Genomic DNA, 18,468 nt, shown 5'->3' with positions numbered 1-18,468 from the left:
TTCATACAGGAAGCAGATGCACACCAGGCCTTCTCCACGTCTGCAGAGGAGACCAAGCATGGGGGTTGGGGCAGCTTTCCCCATCGGAGGACAACACACACCGGTGCTTACTCCACTTTTCATCTCCCCTTCACATCTATCTAGGAATGCTCTTATCCCCAGATACAAGGGATCAGATCAAGGGTAAGATAACAAGGATAATAAAGGTCATTCGGTTCAATGTCCCAGTACAGGCCACGTCTACAACAAATAATTCTGAGAATGGCGCATTCCTTGGTCTTCTTTGGTTTTATCCAGTCCCTGCGATGACTCCCTGAGCGGTCTTTCCAGCCTCACCTGGTGCCCCTCTCCAACCCCTGCCTTCTCCGGAACCCTCTAAAGCTCACTGAATGCACCAAGCTCTTTCCTGGGTGGAGATCTCAGCACGTGCTTTGGCTCTGTCTCAAATGTTCGTTCTCCCCTAACTGTCCACCAGACTGGCACCCAGACCCTTCAGTCTCAACCGAAACAGTTTCCTCAGACAGGTCTTCTTGACCAATCCCAACATTATTCTTTCCCATTTAAAGTAGTTACTTATGGTCACAATAACTTCTCAACTTCCTATAATTTTACTTTTCTTTCAGTTGTTGTCAATTCCTTCCCAGTTTGGAACACAATTTTCTTTTTTGTAGAGAGAAGAGGGAAGCACAATAGAAACTAAGTAATTCTACTTTCACTCACATCCGTTAACATCCTTATTCACTGCTTTGCTTTAAACAATGCTAGAGGAATCTTTGGCTCTCTGGGTTCAGCCCACTCTGGGTTGTAATCCTCTTCATACTGTCTTGACAGCTCACAACACCTTTGTAGGTATTTCTAATTATGTGTCCCTTTGTTCATCTGTTCTACAAGCCAGTTTTTAAAATTGATTTTACTAGAACCTCTATGTAGCCCCATGAATTTCTCTAGTGGTCTCTCTTTGGGGATTACGTGAAATGCTTTTTCCAGCATTTGTTAAAGTTAGTTTATCTGAATTCCTTGTTTTTAAGAATTCTGTCTTCTGTCAAAGTTGCCAATGATTCCAAGTTGCCACAAGCAATGATCACTTCCTGGTCCTCCTCTCACTCTGCATCTTCACAACATCTGACACAAGTCACCATTCCCTTTCTCTGGGAACACTTTCTGGCTTGGGCTCCATGATGACACTCTTTTCTGGGGGAGAGGGGAGTTTTTTACTGGCTCCTCTGCAAGTTTCCTTGATGTTAGAACAAGCCAGAATGCGGTCCTTCGGTGATACCCTCAAGACCAAGAGCATCCATGGACTCTGTATCTCCTAGTTTCTATGTGTATCTATGACTTCTTCCCCAAACTCTGTAACCAAAAGCCTGGATTTGACATCTCCACATGGATACCTACACATACCTCAAGAGGCTGAAAATGAATTCTGCATTTACCTTCCAATTTTGTTTTTTCTCTTAGCTTTATCCACCTTAGGAGAGAGCTTCACCAGGTGTCTTGTATCTCCATACAAAACCCAGTGATCGGGATCCCTGGGTGGCGCAGCGGTTTGGCACCTGCCTTTGGCCCAGGGCGCGATCCTGGAGACCCGGGATCGAATCCCACATCGGGCTCCCGGTGCATGGAGCCTGCTTCTCCCTCTGCCTGTGTCTCTGCCTCTCTCTCTCTGTGTGTGACTATCATAAATAAATAAAAAATTAAAAAAAAAAAAAGAAATATAATTTAAAAAAACAAAACCCAGTGATCATTTTGGTTCTTCCTTTTCTTCAACCCACCTCCTTATTTGGTTTGTCAGCAAGTCCTGCCAGCTCTGCCTTCAAACAGGTCCTGAATCTATCCCGAATCTTTCTCTCCACGACCACTGTTCCAACCACGATCTACGCCACTGTCATCTGCTGGCCTCGCCCCTGCCTGGTATCTCTTCTCTGCTCAGCCTATGCTACATTCTTGTTAAGGAGGGCAGCGTGATCATTTAGGAAGATGGCCCTCTCTGGGGTTTTTCCTCTGAATCATACAGCATTCTTCTGCCCTTCCCAGGTCATTCTCATTATTTCATAATTAATTTTTTTTTTTTATTTATTTTTTAAGATTTTATCTTATTTATTCATGAGAGACACAGAGAGAGAGGCAGAGACATAGGCAGAGGGAGAAGCAGGCTCCATGCAGGGAGCCTGACACGGGACTGGATCCCGAGACTCCAGGATCATGCCCCAGGCTGAAGGCAAGGCGCTCAACTGCTGAGCCCCCCAAAGTCCCTAAATTAAAAAAATACATATCATTGAAATTTGTGTAATTGCTAGTTTGTATTTTGACTTAGATGTCTATTTTTCTAAGCTAGAATTTAATTTCCATGCTATTAACCTCTATTATCCACTGGCTTAGAAGGATACCAAGACTCGGGGTATGCTTAGTATCTGTTGAACAAATTTTCAATAGGCAATATCTAAATCACACTGTCTTCTCACCTCGTTCAGAATAAAAATCAAAAGTCAGCATGTTTTTTAGGACTTTCAAAGCCCTCAGTGATCTGGCTCCATTATCACCCGTCCCCCATCTCTTGCTAACCCAGCCCCTCTCCAGGTGTGCAGGCTTCTTTGGTTCCTGGAAGATGCCAGGCAAACCCCTGCTTGTTATCCTTTCAATGTGGAAAACTCTTCCTCCTCATAACCACATGGCTCACTCTCTGACCTCCTTCAGACCAATATTCAAAGTTCATCTTCTCAGGCACCTGATTTAAAATTTCAACACTCGCTGGGCCAGGCTGCCTACACTCTCTGCGTGCATCTTCTGCCTTAGATTCTCTCCCAGCATTTATCTCTAATGTATTATAGATTCCCCTTGCACGTATCTTGTTGACTCTCTCTCTCTGCGGTGAAAGGCAAGCCTGCATGGGGCCAGAGATTTTTGTCTGTTTTTTGTTTTGTCCAATTCTGTCCACATAAACCCCAGAATAGTGTTTGACACTAATAAATATTTATTGAATAAATGAACAAGAAACTTAAATAACTTTTCTTAATACATGAAGCAGTTGTTTACTTAAAAAGACAATTTATTTGGGCACCTGGGTGGCTTAGTGGTTGAGCGTCTGCCTTTGGCTCAGGTCATGATCCCGGGGTCCTCGGATTGAGTCCCACATCAGACTCCCCGTGAAGAGCCTGCTTCTCCCTCTGCCTATGTCTCTGCCTCTCTCTGTGTCTCTCAAGAATAAATAAACAAAATCTTTAAAAAAAGACAACTTGCTAAAGATTTTTTTGATTATGCATTAAACAGAGTTTTACTCTCATTACTGAAGACTAGGCAAATTTCCTTCATTCAAGGAAAGGCCTATGAGAGAAGGTTAATATTTGGAGAGCATGAATAATGACTGTGTGAAACAAATTAAGTAATACAACTCCATTTATGGGGTTTGCAGTAGGCTTTTATTATGCTTAGCGATGTTGCTGCTTCCTACTACTGTATAATAAACTTCAGCCCTGTGTACACCTAATAATGAGTAAAGAATCATTCTCCTTTAGCCACCAGCTCTAGAAAGTGACCTACGCTTCACGGGAAACACCTGGTTTGTCCTGTCTGTTTTTACTGTAATTGTTTTCTTGCATCTTGACACTGCAATTTCTTGCTCAAGAGCTGAACTATTGGTTAAGCTACCTTGATGAATCAACTCAAGAAACTGGATTAATTGTGAGCTGAGCTTTATGTGAATAGTTGGCCTATGTGTCATGCTCTACTGATCTGAAAGACCAAAAGCCTAACCTGAAACTTCCCAGAGTGAGGGTGGGAAAAGAACAGATTTCTCTTCTGGACTACCTGAGGTTTTGGCTGACTTCCACTTTTCTAGGAAAAAAAAAAAAAAAGCAGTTAACTAAACCAAAAGCAACTCAGACACCAGCAGATAATTTTAGAATAAGCTGGTGTGCCGAGGAGCTGAGGAGACCAATTTATTAGGGTTCCCTTCTCTATCAGGTCAAATATTCCTGTTCCAGAAACGGCCTAGGAGAGTTGTCATTTGCTTAATATTTGACACATTCCCTTTATTTCTTCTTGGCAACTACGAGAACAGGCTCATCCAGTTCCATCTGAAATCTTTTGTTTTCCTTTTGAAAATAATGATGATAATATTTTATGAGAGGCCCATAATCCTTAAGCAGAAAAGCCTCATTAATATTAAACTATCTGTCAAGATTACCCTGTTCTGGTCATCCGTAAGAATCCCCTTTTGCCTTCAAAAAGGGCTGATCAAAAACAAACAAACAAACAAACAAACAAAAAAACAAAACAAAAAAAAGGATTGATCCCATCTAGGTAGAGGATTGTGCTAAAAAAAAAAAAACAACTATGAAAACGAACTCTTTAGGAGGAATGGCACAAGGCAAGTGTGGCTCTCACTGAATACTACGACGTGGACTTTATAATAACTTGAAGATTCAACAAACTTAAGTGTCTAAGGCTGTAATGCCAAAGTCCATCTTTTCTATTAACTTCTCAAATTTAGATCTGTACAAACATGCATATCAATATATATACTTATTAATAATATCACTAAATCTGGGAGACTGTAACTAAATACTAATACACATTTTTAAGGCTTAGAACTAAATCAAAATTCATAGCTACTGTTACGTTAAATGGTAATTTTGCTGCTAATAACCCAGGAACTACGTTTATTAATTTGGGCTTAATTTAATAATGTACCATTTAATCAACTGGAACCCTTAGACCCTTAATTTTAGGTCTTGAAATAAAAAGCCAGCAAGCACATTATTACAGGTGTGGTGACTTCAGCCAAACACAGCTTCTCCCTCCTGATACAGCCTCCAACCTTCGCTAGCCACCTGCTCCGGCATTTTTCAGATGATTGAATATGTTGTATTGGGCGGGGAAACTCCTGGAAGCTAAGGTCCTGCGACCACTTGGAGGAGCACACACGCCCACACCCCAGTAGCTGCCAGCTTGGCTCAGAATTTGGAAATAACTGAGCAAAAATAATAATAATAATAACAACAATAATAATAATAAAGGACACCTGGAAGACAGAAATTACTTTTGATTTCTCTGTGGCGCCCGCCCCGAGAAAGTGCGAAGGACTGTCCTAGCGCCGCACTTGCCCTGCCCTGAAAGTCCACACACGCTGTTGTCATTTCTGTGGCTATTAAGGATGTTGGCCGCCTGGGGATGCGAGGGGAGGGGAGATGGCATTGCTGTGGCTGTTGGGGTTTTCTCCTTTCTGGGGGGGGTGGGGGGTTCGTCCTAAGCAGCTGTTGGATACCCGCGGCGGGGTCTCCCGGGGCGGCCCGCACCTGCCCCGCCTGCCCCCCCCCCGCCCCGTCCCAGCAGCGCGGCCCCGCGGCCCGACTCACCGGCTGCCCAGGGTCCCCGCGGAGGGCGGGGGTCGCGTGCCAGGCCCTTGAGCTCCGCGGGGGGACGCGGCTCGGCCCGTCCTCGCTGCGGCTGCGGCTCGTCCCCGCCCGCCCGGCGGCCCCGCGGGCGACAGCGCTCCGGAGGGCGGGGTGACGGGGGCGTGTCCGGGACACGTGGGCGCGCGCCTGGGCTGCACCTGCCGCCGACCCCGGGCGCTTCCCGCGAGCGCCCGGAAGGCGGGGGGGGGGGGGGGGGGGTGGGGGGGGTGGGAGGGGGAGGGACGGGGGGCGGAGCCGAAGGGGCCCCGCGAGCAGCGCCCTGCGGGATGCACCGCTTGGCAGCACGTTAGGCAGCACGCAGCACCCTCAGTGGCCGCAGCACCCTAACTGGCCTCAGCACCCTAACTGGCTGCAGCACCCTCACTGGTGCACACTAGGCTGCACGCAGCACCCTCACTGGCCGCAGCACCCTAACTGGCCTCAGCACCCTCACTGGCCGCAGCACCCTCACTGGTGCACGCTAGGCTGCACGCAGCACCCTCACTGGCCGCAGCACCCTAACTGGCTGCAGCACCCTCACTGGTGCACGCTAGGCTGCACGCAGCACCCTCACTGGCCGCAGCACCCTAACTGGCTGCAGCACCCTCACTGGTGCACGCTAGGCTGCACGCAGCACCCTCACTGGCCTCAGCACCCTCACTGGCTGCAGCACCCTCACTGGAGCATGCTAAGCTGCACGCAGCACCCTCACTGGCTGCAGCACCCTAACTGGCTGCAGCACCCTCACTGGTGCACGCTAGGCTGCACGCAGCACCCTCACTGGCCGCAGCACCCTAACTGGCCTCAGCACCCTCACTGGCCGCAGCACCCTCACTGGTGCACGCTAGGCTGCACGCAGCACCCTCACTGGCCGCAGCACCCTCACTGGCCGCAGCACCCTAACTGGCTGCAGCACCCTCAGTGGTGCACGCTAGGCTGCACGCAGCACCCTCACTGGCCGCAGCACCCTCACTGGAGCACGCTAGGCTGCACGCAGCACCCTCACTGGCTGCAGCACCCTAACTGGCTGCAGCACCCTCACTGGCCGCAGCACCCTAACTGGCTGCAGCACCCTAACTGGCTGCAGCACCCTCACTGGTGCACGTCAGGCAGCACGCAGCACCCTCACTGGCCTCAGCACCCTCACTGGCCGTAGCACCCTCACTGACCGCAGCATCCTCACTGGCTGCAGCCCGGAGGGAGGGAGGTGGGGGGTCGCACCTGGGGGACCGGGAGCCAGCAGCGGGGCTGGGCAAGTATCCCTGCGGCGCCCACTATCCTCTGTCCCCGCGGAGATCCCGGCCGGTTCCCTGGAGGTCACAGGTTAGACCCCCACCCCCACCCCCCATTGAGGGACCCATGGTAGGCTGTGCACACGGGGGCAGTCGGACCATTCCCCTGGGAAGGAAGTGCCCGCCTTCAAACCCCTGCTGGTCAACAGTGAGACGTTATTTCAGCTCTGATTGTCCCACGGGCTTCTGTCGGGTGGGCAGGGGGCTTTGGGCAGCTCGGGGTGGCACCCCCCCCCCCCCGGAGCTCTAGGGGCCCAGGAGCTGCAGGAAGAGCCCCAAGCAAAACCAGAAGTGAACACGCAGTAGCAAAACAGCTAAGAAAAGGGCAACGGCAGAAAGCATTTGGTCCCACAAGACTATACTGAAAAATACAGTAGTTCTATTTCCTGTGCCTCAAGGTTCTCAGCCTGAAAATGGGGATGATAAAATGCCTTTATAGGGTTATTGTGAGCAAATGAGTTCACTTCAGCAAAGCGCATAGAATAGTGCCCAGCCCAGTAAATTCTGTAGACGCGTTGCTTTACATGTTATTGTGGTAGTTCTTATCCACTCCAGCCCCCCAAAGTAAGATCTAATTAATAAAAATTACTCTGATCGACTAGGAGAAAGTATAGGAGGTTTCGGTTGTAGATTTTCAAAATATATGTATACTGGGTATCTACGTGTACACTGGGTACCTACATGTACACTGGGTATCTTATCTACATGCATACTGGGTATCTACATGCATACTGGGTATCTATATGTATACCGGGTATCTATATTTATGGTAAACCTGTTTTGTGTCCATCAACAATCTCTGAGTATAAAACAAGCATGTGTCACTGGGCCTAGAGAGAGATAAAAGAAAGAATGTAACTCTGAACTGTGTATGTAGCACATTAACCTAAAATGATTAACATTAACCTAAATGATTCTCAAAACAATTTTTTTTACATAAAATGATTCTCTGTGCTAATTAGTGATAATCTGTATTCTTCACCCAGTTTACATGTTCACTTCCATTAATCCAAATAGATACTATTTCCCGTATAGAGTTTTAAAGCCCTTGCCCATAGGTCATTTGATTTTCACCAACGTGCTTTGAAATAAGCAAGGCATCTATTATTTTTATTGTCCCCAATTAGAGAAAGAAGAATTGGAAGTTGAGAAAGTCCCAACAAGGTGTCCAGAATCATGATGATCCATAAAGGTAGAACTCAGGTTGCTGGTCCCAAAGCCAGGGCTCAGGGTGGTCGTTATACTGTGCTTCCTGCCTAGGATTTCTAGAAAAAGTTCCTGCCGTGAGAGAGTCTAACAAAGACGTGTATCATCTTCTCTCCTTGTCACCCTTTCCCAGATAAGTGTACCAGCTGCCTCGTAGGTACGCTTTTGCAGGGACAGCACTCTGGGAATCACCCGCCACTTAAGTCCCGCCTGTGGGTTCTGAAGCTCAGAGGCACTAATGTCCCTTAGTGATGCTATTCAGGTACATGACACTGGTGGAACTTTTCCTCCCCAGTGGGAAGAGGGGTCCCAAGGAGAAGGTGGTGGGAGAACATAAGAGAAATGATTCTGGGCTGCCTCATGTAGGCTACTTTGACCAGAGGTGGAGCAGAATAAAAGAGCCTGCAAACCCAGTGAAAACAGGGGGACAGCATCATGTGTCATAATAAAAAATAAATACCTTCCTGTACCTGGAGTTTCTAGGGCACGAATTAAATAGACATATTTGTCAATAGGTTTATCGATCAATAAATACAACACTGAAGTGAACAGACACATAAGTGCACATGGGAGACTTGTAGTTAAAAATGGCAAATTGACCACATGTGTTTCATCCCCCCTATCCCGAACTCCTCAAACTTGAGAATAAATGGGTTTTTAAATGTTATTAAGTAATAGAGATAAATAGAAAGGAGAAGAGACCTCCAAAGACAAAATAAACAGCAATAGATGATTGGAAGCAACTAGGTCAGATGGAGGCTTGTAATTCACTTGGGAGAGAGGAGTTTACACTCTGAGTGCCCGTAGGAGGGATTGTGGATAAGAAGCAAAATGATTCTCTGTGCATTTGCCTGCAAGCCTCAGGCCTAGGAGGCAGAAACGCCACCAGATAAGGAGGCCAGGTGGTGGGATGAGCACAGAGGTTTGGTTAGATGTCTGTATACAGAATGCTTGCACCCAAAGCTTCCTTCTCCACTGCCGTGCAGTCAACCAACCATAAGTCCCTCCATCTGCTCAACCCAGTCTCCAGGAGACTGGAAGTTTATTTTCTGGAGAAAGTAAACTAGAGTAATCTGTGGTTTAACAAGATGAACACATATTTTTACTCTGCTCCTGTAGAAAATGAATTAAAAAGAAATTTATATGCAAGACAGGGAAAAAAAGCTCTCAAAATTGAAAATATACTCAAAACTCTTTAAATTTGACAGATAGGTTGGTAAGATTATGTTGAAAAAAATCTTCAGGAAAATAGAACAAAGACCTAGGGAAATTTTTAAAAATTAGAGAAAGGAGCAAATTTCTGGACTAATGGGAATGCCAGAGAGGTCCAGAAAAGATTTCTTTCTACCCAAAATGGGATGAAAAAAAATTAATTAAAGGAATAGTGCAAAAAACAATTCCAGAAATGAAGACTGTAAATCTTTGGGATCAAAATTTCCACAAAAAAATCGCAGAGTTTTTAAAATCAATTAATTAATTACATACACAAAGATAAACCATTCTGAAATATCATAAGCCTCGGAACAAAGAACATAAAACATCTTCCAGCGACATAAGGCAGATCACATACAAAGGAAAAGAATAAAAATTGCATTGGATTTCTCAAGATCAATAATGGATCCAGAAGAGTCTTTAAATGACTTCACATTTTTCAAATGAAATTATTTGGGCAGCCCTGGTGGCTCAGCGGTTTAGCGCCGCCTTCAGCCCAGGGCCTGATCCTGGGGGCCCAGGATCGAATCCCACTAGGGCTCCCTGCATGGGGCCTGCTTCTCCCTCTGCCTCTCGTTCTGTTTCTGTGTCTCTCATGAATAAATTAAAAAAATCTTTAAAAAAAATAAAAATAAAAATGAAATTATTTTGAACCTAGCATTGTAGACCCTGACAAAATGTCAGCCAAGTGTGATGAAAGATATTTTCAGACCTGCAAGGATTCAAAAATGTACTTCCTGTACTGTTTTTAAAGAAGGATTTCTGAAATAAGCTTATAAATCAAGAAAGAGAAGGAGATGGGACCCAAGAAATGCAGGTCCAACATAGAATACATAAAAGGAAACTCTGCGGGACAATTGTGAAGCAGGCCTGGAGGGAAAGCAAAAGGATGAATTACAGTAGGAAAGTTCCCAAGAAAAGGAAGAAAAAAATATAATTATCTGATGTACATATACATTTGAAAAATTATTGATAAATGTGTGTGGGGGGGGGAGACTGCAAGTGCTCATCTGAGTCCACGTCCTCTTTTTCCTGAGCACCCCAATAGATTTCGTTCCTTAGCCCTCTGCAGGCAGAGACATGTAATTGAGTTCTAGCCAATGGGATGTGGGCAGCAGGGATATACACTCCTTCCAGGCCATTCCCATAAAATAACTCATGAGATCCTCCGTGCTCTCCCTCCTCCTCCTCCAGACACAATTCTCAAAAAAGAGTTCTGAGGCTTTAGAAGACATGAGAGCCCCAAGATGAAGGAACTGTGTGACTCCGAATGACTGTGTGGCACAGAAGCCCGAGCTGCCACACACTGGCCCATGACATGAGCAAGAAATAAACCTATACCATATAAAGCTACTGAGATTTGGGGGCTTGCTTGTTAATAGCAGTTAGACTCTTCTGACTGTTGGAAAGATAATTTGGGGACATTTGTGAATAACTCGCAGTAGACACAAAGTTTACTAAACAAATTTGAAAAAGGACATTACTGACTCCAGGGGGAGAAAAGAAGCATAATGATAATACACCACTTTATTGAGATGTGACCACAATATGATCACAATAACGGGAACGCTGACAAGAGAGTAACTATAAACTAGGATGTGAGCGATAATTAAATAATTATTAATAATAAATCTTCCTTGCATTCTTTTGCCTGCCTTTTAACCAATTATCAGGTAATTTTCCAATCATCCAAACTAACATTGACTGATGTAATTTCAGGCAAATGTCTTTCCTCCCAAAATATATGTAGAGGGTGGAGATAAGGAAAGACCGTCTATGTACATGTGCAAGACAACTACATCCTCAACTATCATAACAGTCAATAAACAATGAGTAAAATTGCTAAGTAAAGAAATAGCAGAATAAGCAAACCATTTAGAAATATGTAAGTGTAATGAAAATTATGAGTCAAATGTTTTACCACGGGGATTGAGGCCGGGACTTAGGAGGACTTCTGTGCTGGTTTATAGGAATTCACCACCATTTTTTTTTAAGATTTATTTATTTATTTATGATAGACAGAGAGAGAGAGAGGCAGAGACACAGGAGGAGGGAGAAGCAGGCTCCATGCGGGGAGCCCGACGCAGGACTCGATCGCGGGACTCCAGGACTGCGCCCTGGGCCAAAGGCAGAGGCCAAGCTGCTGAGGGGCACCCAGGGATCCCCTCACCACCATTTTAAAGAAAAACTATGAGATGTATTACCTCAACACAGATAAAATATTGAAGTAGTCTTAAAATATAGAGGGAAGAAAAATATTTTAATAAAGAGAACATTATAATTTTTAAGTATATGTATATATTTTTGTGCAATGACCTGTTAGCAGTGGAGAAAGTGAATTTGGGGTGCAGCCTGATGATAGAGTTGAGAGGTTTGCACAGTCATTTATTCACTCAACAAACATTTATTAAGTAAGGGGTGCCTGATACTCTGCTAGGCACAGGGGATGAAGTGAAGAACATGAAAGAAAAATATAAGGTGCTTGGGGCACCTGGGTGGCCCAGTGGTTGTGCCTCTTTGGCTCAGGGCATGATCCCAGGGTCCTGGGATCGAGTCCCGCATCGGGCTCCCTGCGTGGAGCCTGCTTCTCCCTCTGCCTGGTCTTTGCCTCTCTCTCTCTCTGTGTCTCTCATGAATAAATAAATAAATAAAATCTTTTAGGAAAAGAAAAAAGAAAAATATACAGTGCTCTAGGAGAAAGTGAAGATTTTAAGCTTTAAACAATAAATATGTTTGGTTTCTTCTCTTGTCCTTGGTGATGTGATCCACTGACAACTTTGGGGGCAAGACACTGTTTTTCATCCTTCCAAATACTCTTAAAAATTGCCGTCTTGTCCATCAGCTCAAAGCTCACACTGATGAGATCAGAGGTTTCCCAACTCACCCTTCTGCTGGGTTGGCAGAGAAGGCCGTGCCGAGGAGCCGTGCGCGGCTTTGCCTCCACCCTCTGCTGATCTTCAGTTCGTATAAGCCTGTCTAATCACAAAGAAAAATCAACCCCTCCCCAGTTTGAGGAAATCCCACAGCATGACTACAAGTCACAAGACTGGACACCCAGGTTGTGCTGGTTTTGCTAACTACTTTTAAAGATGCAAGTTCAAGAAATATATATGCTTAAGTGAATTTCTACGAGCAAGTTACTCTAAATACATAGCACGTGAAGACCCATTGTAGGCATCAAGTGGACTTGTTCACGTACTTACAGGTAGAACCTCTACTCTATGGTGTGTTCCTAACTTCCGGCTTCTAACCCATTTTGCCTCAGTTTCTTAGAATGTGAAATAAACCCACACTGGGACCTTATATGGAAATTACTGTAACTCAGTCTAATTCTTTCTTTCTGTGTTAAAGAAATATCGAGTGGGAAAAGACCAAATGGTTTCATGAGTAATGCTTTCATACGGCCTTTATGCAAGCCTGGACTTGCAAAGAAGCCGCAGTAGAGAGGGTAGGTCATATTTCTGTGTACAAATAGTATTGGACCCCTTTACTAACAAAAACAACAAAATGCTATAAGTATAATTGTGAACATAATTATGATTACAAAATTGTTTAATTCACATATCAGATTAAGGATAAATAAATCTTTCTTAATAGAACTAAGACAATAGGAAAGAATGTAGCAACACAAACATATCTTCGTAAATACAGTCATATGTTAACATATGTAATTATATGTGCAGATGTTAAGTATAGTCTTATTTAAGCACATGTGTAGACATATATTTGCTTAATGCTAGCTTCATAATGAGCTACAAAATAAGAGGTTTTATATGCCTATCGTGTAAGTATAAGCAAATATATGGTGATTTCTTCATTTTCCCCAAACATTTTATCAAAAACAGTGTTCTTCTTCACAACTTCGGCTACTTTTTTACCTGCAAATAGTTCAAATTGTGATGTCATACACTCAAGAATAATTAAATCTTTCTTAAAATTTTGTCAGCCTTTTGACCAATTATCAGGTAGTTTTCCAAGCATCCAGACTAACATTGATTGATGTAATTTCAGGCAAATATGTTCTTCCCCCCAGAATACTTTTTTTGCTCAAATTAAAGTACTTTCATGAAAGTTCCATTATAAGAGATCTATAATGACACCAATATAAGATAAACATGTCTTTTTTTAAGGTATGATTTGGGAAATGATGTGCCTTATATCTGATCATGTATGATATTAAAAGATAATTTACAAAAATAGCAACTAGTACATGAAGCTCTGGTCATAGCAAAGAATCCCATTCTAAGTGATTACCTTTTAAAACCACATTTTCAAGAAATAGTAAGGTTGTATTAATAAATACTTTTACATTATAATTAAATGAAATAGCTATTTTTAGCATCAGTATAGTAAAACTTTCTAAAGCCATGATAATTTTTTATCATATTTCTAATATATATTTAAATGTTCTATTTCCAAAATGACTTGAAGATTCTAAGTACTATAGCCATGCAATATGCACTCCTGAGATATGCATCGCTGCCATAACCATTCAGCTTTTCCTGTTCTGTGAAATTTTTAGCTACAGACTTCATTACTACTGCAGATTGAGAGAATGGAAGAAAATCCCTGTATGCGTCATATAAAATATAGGCTTTTGTTAGAATTATACACTATTTTTATTGTCATATTTGGTGAGAGTCTTGACAGAGGAGACATTTCAAAGGAACCCACAAAAGAACATAGGATCACAGTGAAGATACGAAATTAATAAGAACTTCTCATTTTCTTGCATTTCTTCGCCTATAAAATGTGGTAAATATTAGTCATCTTCTTGGTGTAAGGCATCCAATCTAATGCGCGTCTTGGTGGGAATCCCCTCTAAAAGTCAAAGGCGTCAGATACTCATGGCAGTGGTGGCGGCATACAGGGTCTGGATACAAAAGCACTGAGTGATTCCAATAGTAGCATTCTAACCACAGGACGAAATGAGGTTAGGCTTGTAACTCTGGTCCTAATCTAGCTTGCCCTAAAGTAGGGACAACACAATATCAAACCTGGGCAAAGCATTCTTACAACTAAAAGAAATGTGAAACATGCTAAATTATATAAGCAAAGAAAAATGAGAAACATGTATGGGAATGGATGCTAAGGGCGATTGCACCAAGGAAGAAGGAGCACAATTTTAGAACAGGATGAGCTGGTGAACATGAATGCCCAGGATAAAATGTAGTGATTTGATTGAGAGTCCTTATAATTGCTTTCTCAGTTTGATGAAATTCCAACCTAGGGTAAGCCCTATCTTAACTCAAAGATCCACCCTTCCTCTCTAGGAAGGACACTGCAACATTACAAATACATTGAGAATGTTTTCTTTCTACATTTTCTCAAAAGATCCTGCAATTATTTTCCAAGATAATTGGCATTGGGGAACAGGAACCTTTTCAGAACAGAAAATTGACTCCAAGTTGTCACTAATGACTGAATCACAAGAAAGTCACTGCAATTCAAAGATTAGAGTCAGAGCATATGGCTTAATCAAATTTTACTTCCCAGGAGGCCCACCAGGAGTCTCAAATCCATCCCATATTTGCCATTTTTTCCTTAATCTATAGGCTAAAGGTCAATGTGATCGAAAGGTTACTGTTTGAGTTTCTGATACTAAAACTATGCAACACAAATACATGTATTATATTTGATATATATATATATATCTCCAAAGGGACAGCTGTTCTTGGAATGAATTGCAGATATTAGTGTCACTTAGCTATTAAAAACTTGAATGATATAAAGAAAGAAATTCCTATCCCATTTCTACCTGTTGCCCTACATTGACCTGTGTAGAAGGCAAATGGGTCTTCAAGAACAACAACGAATATTTAAAAGCTTAATCAGACAATGACTTCAACTGCCACTAATGCAACTAATCAAAAGGATAGATTCTAATATCCTTGGTAAACTTCATAGGTGGCTCTAAGCCATATATATATGAATTACCTCCAAGGCTCCCCATTTGATCCAGGTTTCAGACAAAGCACTTCTGCTTCTTATACTCTATGCCCAGGGGATTCATGATAACACATTTATCTGCAGTAAAATAGGGTGCTCTGCTGAGACTTTGGCATTTCCAAGTGGAGGGATCATTTTGGAAGCCTCTATGTGTAAAATTATAGAGGTAAAAAAAAATTATAGAAGTAGGGGTTTTCCCTGTTCTGGAAAGAGTAAGACGAGCAAGAATTCTAACTCAAATGTCTTAGGATTTACTTCAACTTCTGCCAAAAGACATTTATAATAACTTCATCTTTGATCTTACATGTTAAACACACGGGGTTTTAAAATAATTTGTTTTGCTTATAAAAACTTCATGTGGCTGACATCCCTACAGGCGTCCAAAGAATTGATGTTTGCTGAATGGGTCAATAAATAAAGGAATCTGTTCACTACCTTGATGTCCTTAGCAAGGAAGTTTTCTAGGAAAAGGACAGGAATCTCTTGCCCATTCTCTGCTTTATATTTCAGCGAATCTGCTTTTTTAAAAAATTGCAATATTAAAAGTTGGAAAAAATATTTGTGAAAATGATTCAAAGCAGGAAATATCGCACTCGTCAAGTAAATATGATTTATAATTAAACTGCCAGTAGCAAATTAAGGAAACTCCTTGAGGCATAATGGTACAAATGTGTGTGTGTTTTCTCAGTGAAAATTGCAAGACACTTTGACTCCCTCACAGTAGTTACTATAACCTAAGTCACAGTTAAAATATTGGCAACTCTCTCTCTTACTGTTTAAGGAGATAAATAAGCCACAGATACGCCTTGCCTATTGCTTGGCACCTTCAGCCTTGCCTCAACTCATTAGTGGCAAAACCGGATTTGTAACAACCAGGAAATACATGGCCCAAACTTGTACTGACACAGCTAAGATCCTTTAATAAGAAGCAGATGGAATATAAAGAGGAATAAAGGAAACCCTGTCAAGGACATTCTGGCCACAGCGATAGACAAGGACCACAGGGCCCTAGAGGAAAGAGCCACAACCAACAGAAGCATGAAAACATGGTATTAGCATTTTCCATGCCATGACATCTGGTTTCTTCTTTGAATTATGTCAATTAAGAGCATAATTGCAGAGAAAGACAGAGGACCTAGGCTTCTTTATTCATTCCATTCCCCATGCTGAGACTTAGAATTATCATTTGCATCAAGAAGGTGGTAAATATGTCATAAGTTTTTAGTTCTTATTTGCCATTATTTCACATTTTATTGTATGATTGTGTGTGTGTATATATATACACACATGTGTGTATATAAATACATGTGATAGACATATGTGTATATATATACATATATGTATACTTTTTTCCTTACACCAAAGGTTAAATTCTTAATTTTATCTTACACCACTAGAAATAATAAAGTTATTAACAAAATTAATTCCTAAAATGTCTTTGTTACTTAGTTTGGAATCACAGAAACTCAAATTTTAAAAGCAATCATCTAGGTCAAACTCTCTTCCAAAGAGCACTACATCTAGAAATATTAATAATAATAATAATCAGGTGTGCATATGAAGGGTTCTGTAGTCAGACTTCTTTGGGAAATACTGCTTCTGCTACCATCTCTTAAAATTCACAATGAGCAGGGTGCCTAGCTACCTTAGTTGGTAGAGCATGTGATTCTTGATTCCAGGGTCGCAAGTTCAAGCCCCATGTTGGATGTGGAACCTACTTTTAAAAAATGCATGTGGCACCTGGTGGCTCAGTCAGTTGGGTGTTTAGTGAGCAACTACACACTTTATGAGGTCCAATGTTTAAATTTCAGAACTAATTCCATCACCTCTCCAATCCCCTATTTCTTCTTTCATATAAAAAGGCCAATAATAAGAATAATCACTTTATAGAGTTGCATGCTTGAAAAACATTTTGAAAGATACTTCTGATAAGTATATATGTGAGAAAAAGCACAGTACTCCCTAGAATTAAGTGTTGCTCAGCCAAATTTATTGGGAGCCTACTAAATGAAAGACCTGAGAATTTACAATGGAACCCGAAAGTTTCATTTTACCAAAAGAGAATAGGGTATGTGGAAGGGATTACAAATGAACAAGAGGAAGCCTTAGAGAAGACAGATGTGGTCATTGTCTTAACTATGGGCGTAGTTTCATCAGTATAGCCACATGTCAAAATGTATCTATCATATAGTGCATTATAATTATGTGCAGTTTATTTTATTTCAGTTAAAGTTCAATAAAGCCATCTTGAAAAAGGAACATAAACATAACACTATGTTTTATCAACCATTTAAAGAGACGCAGTTATTGCTTTATTTAACTCCTCTCCTCTCAACTCAAAGTATACTTGTAGGGTATATACTATGAGTACTTGATCTTCTATTGTATATTTTGAAGGTATTTACCTATTCTCAATATTTTCAGATCAGTATTCTCCATACTTCGACTTATACAAATACTGAAAACTGGAGTTAGAAGAATAAAATTATGATTATTTTAATTCTTAACCAACAGTAAAACCTGGGGCACCTGGGTGGCTTAGTTGGTTGGGCGTCCAACTATTGATTTCAGCTCAGGTCATGATCTCAGAGTCCTGAGATCAAGCCCTGTGTTGAGGATCCACTCTGGGCATGGAACCTGCTTGGGATTCTTTCTCTCCCTCTCCCCTTTCCCTCTTCTCCTCTCCCTCTCTTAAAAAAAAAAAAAAAAAAAAAAACTAACTTTGTAAGCTTTTAAAAAAATCAGTTAAATAGGTGATGGGGATTAAGGAACGCACTTGTGATGAGTACCAGGTGATTTGTGGAAGTATTGAATCACCATATCATACACCTGAAACTAATATCACACTGTGTACATTAACTGGAATTTAAATAAAAATGCTTTAAAAATAAGTATAACACAAAATATTATTATCTGCACATGAATGGATATGAACATATTTTAAAAGCATTAAAGAAAGATAGCCCAAGTTTTAAAGAAATTAATGTAGAATCTGTTTAATAATGTTCATACTTAATTTCTGAATAGTGAATAGTATCTTATTAGGCATGTAGGTAGGTGGTCAATAGATGTATTGAGGTGAACAATTATTTTATAATCAACAATAACTATTTTATAATCAACTATATAAAGCCTTTTTTGCATGTTTGCTCCCAAACATTTGGTTTTGACTTCTGTATTAGTAAGCTTTTCTGCAATAATGTACTGTAATAAATCACTCCAAATTTCAGCGCTCCAACATTTCAGAAGGAACTCAATATCTTCTAACCAATCCAACTGGCTCAAACCTACTTATGTTTGCTTTTTAAGATATTTATAATACTTCTGATATTGAGCAGTAATGCTAATGTAATTCTTTACTTTTTTGAATATTATTTTTGCTAGTTGTTAACAGTTTAAACATGGTGTTAATGACT

The 18,468-nt window shown here is 41.7% G+C and overlaps 1 protein-coding gene across 10 annotated transcripts in view; it reads right to left on the bottom strand.

Annotated features, from left to right (window-relative positions):
• RAB27B (RAB27B, member RAS oncogene family) overlaps positions 1-18,468 on the bottom strand; it is a 139,355-nt gene that overhangs the window by 51,004 nt on the left and 69,883 nt on the right. The window contains exon 1 of one of the 10 annotated variants that reach the window (XM_072757882.1): positions 5,355-5,466. The exons of the other annotated variants lie outside the window; for them this stretch is intronic. The gene's annotated coding sequence lies outside the window, so the exon portion shown is untranslated. Of the gene's footprint in view, positions 1-5,354; positions 5,467-18,468 lie in introns of those variants that run through there. 10 annotated transcript variants of the gene reach the window in all.

This window comes from Vulpes vulpes, chromosome 5 (assembly GCF_048418805.1).
Source record: "Vulpes vulpes isolate BD-2025 chromosome 5, VulVul3, whole genome shotgun sequence".
Classification (NCBI taxonomy): domain Eukaryota; kingdom Metazoa; phylum Chordata; class Mammalia; order Carnivora; family Canidae; genus Vulpes; species Vulpes vulpes.
This window is presented reverse-complemented; position numbering and strand designations above follow the sequence as displayed.